The sequence below is a fragment of the Pogona vitticeps genome, chromosome 1 (genome assembly GCF_051106095.1).
Source record: "Pogona vitticeps strain Pit_001003342236 chromosome 1, PviZW2.1, whole genome shotgun sequence".
Taxonomy (NCBI): Eukaryota; Metazoa; Chordata; class Lepidosauria; order Squamata; family Agamidae; genus Pogona; species Pogona vitticeps.
Genome location: NC_135783.1, coordinates 344,054,320 through 344,067,096, shown reverse-complemented (window position 1 = coordinate 344,067,096; position 12,777 = coordinate 344,054,320).

Genomic DNA, 12,777 nt, shown 5'->3' with positions numbered 1-12,777 from the left:
CTTGCATGCTAGACTACAACTTCAAGCATCCCCAGTCAGCATGCCAGTCAAGGATTCTGGTGCTTTTAGCTCAACATATTTGGAGAGAAAGGAACCTCTTCTCAGCAGCAAAGAGGTATGTGGACCGTCCCCTCAAGCACCCACAACGGAGTAATACAGTGTATACGCTGATACCAACAGTGGCCCAATTGAGAATAGAGGAGAAAAAGAGCGGGAAAGAGGAGCGAGAGGGAGTCGAGAGAAAGGGGAGGAGCCTAGAGTAGAGGGATATCAGGTAATGGGCTGAGGAGAATTTGGAAGGTGAAAAGGAGCTAGACTGAGGGGGGAAAGGAGGAGGAGAAAAGGCAAAGAAAGGAAGGATTTGAGGTACAGCTGGGAGGAAGCAGAACCTGTGGAATGGACGGTGTATGTCTATCCCAGGAAGGAAGATCAATGGAAGAAGGGAGCCAAACCGGTGGTGATGTTGCATCCAGAAATGCCCACGGAGGCAGAGTGGGCTCGGCACCCCTGTGGTGCCACCCTAGGCCCCAGTCTGAGGAGGCCCATGAGAAAGCCCACAGATCGTGAACAGTTTGGAGTGAACCCCCGACAGTGAAGTCTTTCGTGATGCCTGCGTTAAGGGACAGTTATGTTAAATGTAAAGAAACTGAGGGACCCGTTGGTCCCACTGAAGTTGTTATTCATAGTACTCCATTGGTTGAAAATAAAAGAGGCATTTGCGAAAAAGGACGATTTTCATTTGTTGGGGAACAAAAAGGGGAATGGGTTTTGTCCAAATTTGAACCCACTCACAGAGAATCAAGATGAGGGAAGGCTGCTGTAACCTAGTACTCACTCTCCAGCATTTTATCTTGTGAGCAGTCTGTATGATTTCTCAATCACATTCTCTCAATGATCTTTTCACTGACTTTACTGTGGTCCTAAGTCTGCCTCCTGATTCTTCTTGTGGATTCTCCCTGTTCTAACTCTGATTTCAGAGCTCTCTCGATAGTGTCTTCCTCAGCTGGCTTTATAAGTCAAATACCACTCCATCTGGCTTTGCTGTCACTCCGTTCTTCCCTAAATTTTGTTCCATGTTTCTTGTGCCCAGACCTTAGAAAACCCTTTTTTTTTTTTGGACTACATTACCTAGAATTGGCCATGCTGACTTGGGAATTTTGGGAGCTTTAGTGCAAGACATACATGATTCCAGCTTCTTCTTCTTTTCTTTGAATTCTTTCTTTTTCTAAAAACCCACAAATGTTTTTTAAATGCAAAACAACAACAAAAGCAAAAAAAGACATTAAATTAAAAAAAAATCAAAATAGACAGTGTTGTCCCCACGAGGACCATCTGAGAATAACAACCTATACTATTTGTCCTTATGGAACCCCATCTCTTTTCCTGAATTGTACATATTGAATTTTGCAATAGGCTTTGCCTCTTCCCCTTTATAAATACAAAAAATGATAAATTCTTTTTGTATATCTATAAATTCATCTTTGATTGTCTGCCCGCTCTTAACTTTGTTATTTTATTGATAGTTGTATCCCAAATTTCTCTGTACCAATCACCTAACTGGAAATTGTACTCCATTTTCCATTTCCTAGCAGTTATCAATCTCGCTGCTGTTAACAAATTGTAATTTAATTCTTTAGTTATCCATTACCTTTTTCATTTTCAAATATTGAAAAAAGTGCTAAATTAGGACATACAGCTAAGTTTAGCTTCCTTGTTTCATTTCATTTATTTCCTTGAAAATCAATTGCCAAAATTACAATATATTCTCACATTCTCACCATGTATGAAAATAAATACCTAATTTCTGGCACCCTGTCCAGAACATCTTTGAATTATTGCCATGATTTAATTTCACTGGCGTTCAGTGCCATCTCCGAACTTCTAACTCTTAAGTTCTAACTCCTGTCCTCTGAAGATGCTGGCCACAGAGACTGGTGAAACGTTAGGAAGAAAAACCAAACAGCCCGAAAAACCTACAACAACCATCGGATCCTGGCCGTGAAAGCCTTCAAGAATACTGTACAATATATTATTAATTTTATTTACTATTCCTCCACTACTTTTAAAAAAAATCAACTTGAAAGTGCCCTAGAGCGGCATGTTTGATTGGGGTTTGTGAGTTTTAGGGTGTGTGATTGGGGATTTGGGGGACTGTGAAAAACAATGTTCCTGGAAGTCTTCAGGAGTGACAATGTGCAATTTTCTATCAATAAAACACTTATATTTAAAAAAAAACTATGGCCATGGTGAAGGAGTCCAGGGTCTGCAAAAATGCCCTCAGGGAACTGCCTGTGGACCACACCACACACAGTTTCCTTGACTGAAAAGAACCAGGTAGCAGGTAATGGAAAAACTTTTATCTGGGACTCTTCTAAGCGGACAAATAGGGGAACATGATATAAAGCAGGTCCCCCCCCCACACTCTGCCCATGTTGTCCTTTTGACAAACAGGCAGTCCTTAAGGAGGAACTGAGTCCCCCCCCCCCCAACTCCCTCTTAGCCTGCCTGCCTTAGTTTTTCTCCTTTATGAATAAGGCTTTTAAACCACTGAGAGCTGCTCTATTCCAGTTTCCTAAGAAGTGTTGGCATCTGGACAGATTGCATTCCTTTAGACCCTGTGATGGAAAGAATGAGCTCAAGAACAAAGAGTCAAATGCTTAGATCTGTACCCAGAAATCTGATATTCCAGCAAGGGTATACAAGGAAACGAGGGTGCTTCGCTTTAGAGACTCAGACCTCAATATTTGTGGCTACAGGGCGAGCACCCATTTATTTATCAAAACAATCTGGGGGATGCCCCAGTCTTTTGGACAGCATCCAATGGATCACTCTTTTATTCTTTATTTGTTTTGCTTACATTAGATTCATGGTGCTGTTCAGATTTTGAGGTAGAATCCAGCAATATTGGCAGGGCATAAACCTTTTCCCCCTTCCCCCCGCCCATGAGTATTGTAAATTTTTAAGTAGCGCTTCCTGTATTTTTCTGTGGGATGTTGTTGCTTTGCTATCTCTCCCCTCCTGTACCATTACTCTTTCTAACTCTCTCTCTCTCTCTTTTTTTTTTAACGAGCCACAGGAGTGATCCTACCTAATCAGGTAGGATGTTGAATGAGATGACATAAGAATGCTGCATAGCCAATCACTCTTAACTAGATGATGTCAGCCAGTGAGGGAGAGAGAAGGCAGCTGTGCATGAATAAGGAAAAGGTCCCCCTCCCCAATGCTTTTTCCAGGGTGCATTAAAAAGCAGTTTTGAACACAGCCCAATGTTTTTGTGTGAGTGCTTGGCTCAGTTGGGGATCACATGGTGATTGCGATGACATCAAAGCACTGTGTAACAAATCAGCTTTTGCCGGATGATGATGATATCAGTGAGGTAAAGAGAGGGCAGCTGAAATGGCCAGACTTTCCTCCCCAGTTACTAGTTTTCTTAAAACAGAACAAAAAGATAAACTAGGTTAATGTTTTCCATTGTAAAGCAGAAACAAATGTCTGAATCTTTGTGTGTTTTAACTGAGCAGTAAATGTTTAATTATTATTATTATTATTATTATTATTATTATTATTATTATTATTATTATTATTATTATTATTATTATTATTATTATTATTATTATTATTATTATTGTGGTGATGGTTGTCGTGGTTGTGGTTGTTGTTAATAAAGAACAACAGGCACAGTCAATCCAAATTATAAAAACACTAACTGGTATTGTATAACAGATACTGTACAAGTTTTAACCAAAACCGAAGTATCTGTTAAATATTGGTGCAGTATCTATGCTGTTCCTAATATTGCCTTTTTTGGTAGCTCTGATGGTGTGATTTCTGAGATTTGCGACTGCTTATAGTACTGTGTGAAATTTCTTGATAGCCCCGATGACTATGGGGACCACTGAAGTGTGTTTCTTCCAGAGGCGAGATGCTTCAATTGCCAAAGTCTCTGTACAGTGGTGCCTCGCATAACGAGTGCACCGTTTAATGACGAATCCGCATAGTGATGCGTTTTTTGCGATCGCTAATGCGATCGCATTGCAATGATCTAAATGGCCGAAAATCGCATTGCGATGATCGGTAAGCGTTTCGCTTACCGATCTTCGCATTGCGATGTTTTTTAAACAGCTGATCGGTGGTTCCAAAATGGCCACCCGCAGCGTTTTCACACGCTGCCCTCGCTTACCGAGGTGGCAAAAATGGTGGCGCTATGGAGGATCTTCGCTCAACTGTGAGTTTTCCCCCCATAGGGATGCATTAAACGGAGTTTAATGCGTTCCTATGGGGTTTTTCTTTCCGTTTAGCAACGATTCCGGATAGCAATGTTAATCCTGGAACAGATTAACATTGCTATGCGGGGCACCACTGTACTTTGTTAGTTTTTCCAATTCTTTATTTCAACTCTAGCATCCTCTGGAATTGCCATGTCAATGATCCAGACATTTCTTCGTTCTAGTATTACTATGTCTGTTTTGTTATGTTCAATGTGTCCATCAATTTGGATCCAGAAATCTCACAAGATTTTGACATTGTCATTTTCTGACACCTTCTCTACCTGATGTTCCCATGGGTTTTTGGAGGCCAACAAGTTATTATTATTATTTTATAATGACCAGTGCATTAATTTTGCTACTCTATCATGTCTGATTTTTTAATTTGTGCAATCTTTGGAGATTCACAGATGAGGTGTGACACAGTTTCATACTTTTCTTGGCAGAGTCAACATTTGCTGTTAGCACCAATTCCTTGGATATTAGCTTTCATCACGTTGGTTTAGAGTGCTTGTTCTTGTGCAGCAAAAACCAAGCCTTAACATTCTTTCTTAAGGGTCCCCAGTTTTAGCCATGTCCATATTGAATTATTATCATGCTTTCAATCAATATTTCTCAGGTGTCCGTGTAGTGGTTTATTTTTTCCAGCTATTTAATTTATTTTCTTATTGTTGTTTCTTAAGTCTCCTGTCCTTCTTCTTGTTGGAGTTTAATTTACAACCTTATCTGTTATCTTTAATTTGATTGACTGAGGACTTGTCTGGGTTGTAGTGATTTTCATATCTTTTAGCACTAACCAATCATTTCTTCCAGCTTTTGAATTAAAAGACAGCCTCACCTTTCTGCTGAATGTTTCAGCTGTCTTCTTCATTGGTTAGTGACAGTTGTTTGTTGTTGATCTGTTTGGTTGGTGTAATAAGTAAAGTACATGTGCAGTAAATAAAGCAATACACAGAAGTCTGTAATTTCAAGTAACTGTAAGTAAAATATTTTTCTTCTTTCTCCTACAGATGTCTCAGAGTGAGTATCAAGACTTTAAGTTACAGCTAATACGAGAACATCCACATGTTCCTTCCAGAGCTATGGTTCCAGTGATTCCTAGTTAATGGCCATGCTTGTTGATGGTTGCTTAGAGTGTGCTCTGAAAGACAAACACTTTTCCAAATTGAATCTGTGCCATCATGGGTGCATTATCCTAAAAAAACAAGTAACTGCAAGGGTGGGCAGAAATCGGTCCACAAATGATCAAATAACATATTTCTCTGGAATCACCGCTTGTACCCCTTCTGGGTAAATGGTTTCTAATATAATCTGCTCTCCCTCTCAGTAAGGGAGGGAGGGAATGAATGAATGAAACTGGTGGGAGTGGGGTGGGGGTTAAGGTAGGGAAAGGAAAGGGAAGTTGGGGTAGGTTGTTGGGGTGGCTGGTTGTGCGTGTGGGGTGGCTGCCAATCGGCTTCTGATCAGCTGATCGGTGGCTGGTTGGCAGAATGGGCTTCTGTGCCATGTAGTAAACTCTCCTGGGGGGGGGACCCAATTTGTGGGTGAATAACTCAAATGTCTAATATCCAATCTTCCGCAAAGTTGGCAGGCATATTGGGGAAAGACATAGGAAGCTCCATTGTGATTCTGGAGTCTCTAAGTACCGGGGGGGGGGTCCTCTATGTGACTATATAACTCAGGGGTCCTTGATCCACTGTTCACCAGACATTCAGGAATTGTAGGAAAGTGTCTGATGAAGTGTTCCTGCAAATTTGGTGTCTCTAGGTACCAGTTTCATAGTTGTTTAAAGTGCAGACAAATCAACAGATCAATTCATAGAAGAATATTCGTATATTCATATTCGTTGATCCTTTAACCTTGATGAATAAAGGATCAAAACGAATCGCCATTTTTAAAATTGGTCTCCATCTCTATTCACAAGCTTTCATACAAACCGGTCCAAGGAAGATCTGCATGAAGTTTTATGATCTGCATCCTCCTTTGGGAGTCAATAAGGCAGTGACAAATTTTACCTTCTTGGGCTCCATGATCACTGCAGATGGGGACAGCAGCCATGAAATTAAAAGATGCCTGCTTCTTGACAGGAAAGCAATGACAAACCTCAACAGCATCTTAAAAAGCAGAGACATCACCTTGCCGACAAAGGTCCGCATAGTCAAAGCTATGGTTTTTCCAGTAGCAATGTATGTAAGTGAGAGCTGGACCATAAAGAAGGCTGACTGCTGAAGAATTAATGCTTTTGAATTGTGGTACTGGAGGAGACTCTTGAGAGTCCCCTTGACTGCAAGGAGATCAAACCTATCCATTCTGAAGGAAATCAATCCTGAGTGCTCACTGGAAGGACAGATCCTGAAGCTGAGGTGCCAATACTTTGTCCATCTCATGAGAAGAGAAGACTCCCTGGAAAAGCCCCTGATGTTGAAAAAGTGTGAAGGCAAGAGAAGAAGGGGATGACAGAGGATGAGATGGTTGGACAGGGTCACCGAAGCTACCAATATGATGGTTGTTCTGGGTTTTTCAGACTCTTTGGCCGTGTTCTGAAGGTTGTTCTTCCTGACGTTTTGCCAGTCTCTGTGGCCGGCATCTTCAGAGGACAGCAACCAATATGAATTTGACCCAACTCCGGGAGGCAGTGGAAGACAGGAGGGCCTGGTGTGCTCTGGTCCATGGGGACACGAAGTCAGACACAATGACTAAACAACAACAAAGTCACATTTCCTTCAGATTTGAGTTTTTCTCTGCTTCATATTCAAAACAGCCATGTATATATGCAGGTAGAGCCTGAATGAGTTTCTTATTAAATGCTCAATCACACATAAAAAGGCTACAAGCACAGTGCCCCAAATCCTGACCCCTTTGCAAAGGAAATAAACTGACAGCAATGATCGAATGTGCTGAAATGATAAGGAATGATACATCACAGGTACAATTTAACACAACTCTTCCATCAAGGCTGGGGCAAAAGGAATCAATATTGACCATGTGTTGTGTGACCAGAAAATTATGAAACTATCTAAAAAATGGCCAAATCAGTATTACCAGGGTTTTTTTTGGCAGGTGTGATGGAGCCTTAAAACTCATCTAACCCTAAACAAAGCAGTCCTTAGAAAGAATGACGTGTTGCTGTTTCCTTTTGGAAAGCTTTTCAGGGTTTTTTTCCCTTCATGCTCCAGTGAGATCTTAAGGGTTGTTTTCAGTTCATTGGTTGGAACTACTTTTGCTAAGGTTAGTTGCCTCACTTTGTGAGTTTGGGCTTCACTGGGAAAAGATCAGGCTGGACTATACCTTTCTGCAGAAAAGCTGGAAAGCAGATTATTCCACTTTAACTGTGCAAAATGCTTCAGAGGTTTTCTGGGGGCAGAGGGAGACACATGGCGTATGTCTATGTTTCATAATGAACCGTTATGAACAGCAGGTTTGTTCATGCTGCTTTTTAACCAACAAGTAGCAGCATGGTGAGCTACTTGATTGTTTTCTGGCCATTTGGTTTACTAACTCACTGTGCCTCAGTATTTGGGTGGGCATGTTGCAGGGAGCTGACTAGATAGCTCAGTGGTTTGGTTTTGGAGCCGGCAATTGGGAGTTTGATTCCCCACTGTGACTCCTGGAAGAAGAGCCAGCCCGTGTGGCCTTGGGCAAGCTGCACAGTCCCAGGGCACCCCCCAGAAGAAGGAAATGGTAAACCCCTCCTGAGTACTCTCTACCTAGAAAACCCTGAAAAAAGTCACTATACATCAGAATGCATTTGATGGCACATTATTATTGTTGTTATTTATTCTGTTGTGTTCTATGGTGATGTATTTTTAGTGGGTATTACCACCGCTATGAAGGTGCTCTGTCTTCGTCCTTATTTGTGCTTCTGGATTGCATCTCTTTTTTTGCTATCAGAGTTATGCCTTCATTCCACTAGAGCAATATCCTGTTATTTTCTGCTCTATATGATTGCACCCATACATCTCCAGTACAAATCTCCTCTTATTCTCCCTTGCTGCTACTGATTGCATATTCCATCATGATAACATGTCAATAAAACAGTGTGAAAATCATGACTAGCTCTGGGTAACATGGCTGAAGACTCCAATGCTACATTCTGGCCTTGTGGTATGAAATTCTGACTCACCGGCTGAAATTCTGTTGCTTCGCATAGTAAAGTGCATTACAGCAGGCCCGTTGAATCAATGGGAGTTTGGTGGGTCAACTCCTGTGTAATTTCCAGAGGATTCAAATGGATCTACTCTAGACTCATAGCATAGAGTTGGAAGGGACCTATAAGACTTTCGAGACCAATCCCCTGCAAAGTTCAGGAATCCATATCAAAGTACATCTGATAGATTGTTGTCCAATTTTCTCTTGAATGTCTCCAATGTTGGAGTGCTCACCGCTTCCCAAGGTAATTGATTCCATTGCTGTACTGCTCTAACAGCTAAGAAGTTTTTCCTGATCGTTCGTTTAGTCATTTAGTCGTGTCCGACTCTTCGTGACCCCATGGACCAGAGCACGCCAGGCCCTCCTATCTTCCACTGCCTCCCGAAGTTGTGTCAAATTCATGTTGGTTGCTTCGATGACACTGTCCAACCATCTCGTCCTCTGTCATCCCCTTCTCCTCTCGCCTTCACACTTTACCAACATCAGGGCCTTTTCCAGGGAGTCTTATCTTCTCATGAGATGGCCAAAGTACTGGAGCCTCAGCTTCAGGATCTGTCCTTCCAGTGAGCACTCAGGGTTGATTTCCTTTAGAATTGATAGGTTTGTTCTCCTTGCAGTCCAGGGGATTCTCAAGAGCCTCCTCCAGCACCACAATTCAAAGTCATCAATTCTTCGACAATCTGCTTTCTTTATGGTCCAGCTCTCACTTCCATACATCATGACAGGAAAAACCATAGCTTTGACTATTCGGACTTTTGTTGGCAAGGCATGTCTCTGCTTTTCCTGATACTCAGCCAAAATCTGGCTTCCCGTAACTTGAGTTCATTTTTACATTTCTTGTACTCTGGAATGACCAAGAATAAGATTTTTCTCTCCTGTGTGTGACTGTCTTTCAGGTATGTGAAAAGAATCCCCTTAGTCTATGCTAAAGGAAGTCACAGCTAGAGAAGGCCCATTTGAATCCATGGAGCTTACAAAGGAGTAGACACATCAAATCCCCACTGATTCAATAGGTCTATCTTAGGGCGCTTTAGTGCACTAAGCAACAGGATTTCAGTCACTGGAAAGGACATGGAAGATGCCAAAGTATAAGAGGGAATAGAAAGGGGGAATTGGTGGCAGCAAACCTTTGGAGGAGAGGCTCAGGAAGAAGACGGGCAAACCTGGACAGAAGTGGTAGAGTTAGGGTTGCCAGATGTCAGGCAAAAGGAGGACATGCAGGCAAAGATAAAAACCTTTAAAATGTCAGGCTTTTGTATATTTTATGTTATAATTTTGGATGGGAGGGGGAGAGGTGGAAGGACCCCTTCCCCCTGGCTTTCCCCGCCCTCACCTGCCCACCCACCCCCAGTATTTTGGGGAAAAAGGCCTCCATTGAATTTATTTTTATTTTTAACATGACTGTTTCTTGGTCGGTTCACTAAGAGACATTTATTGGCAGCTATTGTAATAAAATTGTATTGATTGTGGGTTTAATCTGGAATGACTCAAATGAAACATTCAATATGTTCTCCTTTGTCCTCCTTTTTGTCTTTCTATGCCCTCTTTTTAGTACCTGTGTATTTGGCAGCCCTAGGTAGAGTGGCCTCAGCTAGAGCTACCAAAAGAAGCACTGCATATCCCATGCTTCAACAAGCCCCTCAACCGAGCACCAACCTTCTTTTGGTGTGCTGACTTGTCTAAGCATAACACACATGTGGACATCTTTATGCCGCACCAGGCAGCCTGGATACCAGCTGGAAAATACATCTCTAGATTTCAAAGCAACCTCAAACATAAAAATCAGACTTTCCCCTCCTCCAGTGAAGCTTGCCATAAAATTTGTCTGGAAAACCAGAGAAGCATAGCCTTTTCCTGAGACTTCAACTGGAACTCTGAGACCTGGACACAGTGGCTTTGCATATGCCAAGATCCTCTCCCAGTGTTCTCTGTGTACAGAACACATGAATAATGCATAAGATTTTAAGCCGGGAAGATCTTCTTCCACTGAACCCATCATGCAATGATTATGATGTGAAAGGCTTTACTTTTATAGAACCCTCACAAGGCAGTATGTAGGGCCTCCTCGCACCAGTGTAAGCCACCCATTTATAACTGGGATTGCCGTTGGGGTGAATTGACCAAGGCTGATCTTGAACCATATACACTGCCAGAAGTTAAAAGGTAAGTTTTAACTACCATGGAGTAGTAGCAGAACTTCAGCCACATAATGCCTAGTAACGTCTTTACTGGATGGCCAATAAAAGCAAACAAAGTGGGCCGATGGATTGCTTTCGAGAGTCAGTTCCAAAGTCTGGACAGCTCTAGCTGAAACACCCTAATCAGCATCCTGCTCCTGAACAAACATAAACAAAGCCTCACCTTTTGTTTAAAGACATTTCCTACTTTTGCCTTGTTAGTCTAGATTCGCTTAGTTTTACTCATGCGTCTCCCTGCCACATAAAATTGTTAGAAAGATCAGAGGTTCTCACTCAGAGAATTCCACATTTACAAGCTCTTTGGGGCAATCCTGTAATACGGTGGTAGATTTTGGGAGTAATTAGTTACAAGTTACACTTAAAATAGTTATCTGTGGCTAGTTATTTCTTGGATAATTAGAGTCTAACAAAGTTATATTTCAGAAGTAATGCAATAAGCAAGAACAAAATGACCTCATTGGTATGATGAGTAAAGCTTTGTAACAACTTTCAAAACCTGATATTTGAAGAGCATTTAAAAGCATTTTTGACAGGAAGTTTTCAAATTTTATCCCATTCTCTTATCATTCCTTTGTTATTTTAAGGTGATGGGAAGTAATGAGAAAGGAACAAACAATAAAAGAGAAATTTAAGTTGATTGTTCCACATTGCAATGAGTAACTAGGTGTGGGCTGGATAGAACTATTGTCAGGTGAATACACAGTTGGTTACAGAATTGTGCTCAGAGACTGCTTCTCAATGGCCTCTTCTCAAACTGGGAGGAGGTAACAAGTGGGGTACCACAGTGCTCAGTCCTGGCCCCTGTGCTCATCATCACCATTTTCTTTAATGACTTGGATAAAGGAGTGCAGGGAATACCTATCAAATCTGCAGATGACACATAATTGGGTGGAATAGCTGATATCCTGGAAGACAGAAACAACATTAAAAAAGATCTTGATAGGTTTGAGTACTGAGTTCAAAAACAACAGAATGAAAAAAAGAATAAGTACAGTGGTGCCTCGCTTAACAGGTGCTCCGTTTAGCGATGAAACCGCATAGCGATGAACTTTTTGCGATCGCAAAAGCGATCGCATTGCAATGTTTCCTATGTGTTTTTTTTCGCTTTGCGATGATCGGTTCCCTGTTTCGCTTACCGATCATTGCAAAGCGATGATTTTTTAACAGCTGACCGGCAGTTCCAAAATGGCTTTGTTTTCGCGCAGATTCATTGCTTTAGAGGCAGCGAAAATGGCCGCCGTATGGAGGATCTTCGCTTTAAGGTAAGTTTTTTGCCCATAGGAACGCATTAAACAGGTTTTAATGCATTTCTATGGGCTTTTTAAAATCGCATAGCGACGAAATCGCTTAGCAGTGATTTTTGCTGCACGGATTAATGTCGATGTGCAAGGCACCACTGTACAGTGTTATACATCTAAGGAAAAAAACACAAATCTAGTACTTCATGAGATTTGGAGACGATACTTCTGTTAATGCAGCCTAAAATAGCTTTTGCCCTTTTTTGCAGCCACCTCACACTGTTGGCTCATATTCACCTGGTTTTGGGGACTGTCTTATTTGCTTGTGTGGTGATATATCCAGGGAGTGAGTTGACTTTGTGACTCTGCCAGTGTGGCACTGGGTTGTATGATTGTTTTTGTCAGCTGGGCACAGCTTGGCTCATTTATGTCTTGTTCTTGGTGTTGTGTCGTTTGCTTTGGTGAGTGGGTGTTTTTGGATGCCAGGAAATCAGTACCTGGCTGTTTGGCTGTTTCCTTCCCTTTTTCCCCCTATTGTGCTGCTTATGCTCAGAGTGTCTATTGTGCTGGGTTAATGGCAGTGAACTCATGTTCTTATTTTGAATGTGGCAATATAAATGATAAAAGTAAAGGTTAGCCATGTGGTCCAAAGAAAAGTAAACTACAAATGCAAAAATAGGCAATACCTTTATATACCACTAAAAATCATCATACAATTCACGAGCTTTCATGGATTAAAACACCACTTCATCAGGTTTGTACCACTCTGAAGAACTTAATGTCCAAACGTTCATGGCATGATGGATTTTGCCAGGCACTTTGCTCTTGGATGTAAAGTCCAAAAAGTTCTTGACAAGGTGGAAATTGCCAGACATCTCTCTCTTAGATGTTAGTCTGGAGGCTGGTTGCTGTTTTATGGTTATGGCT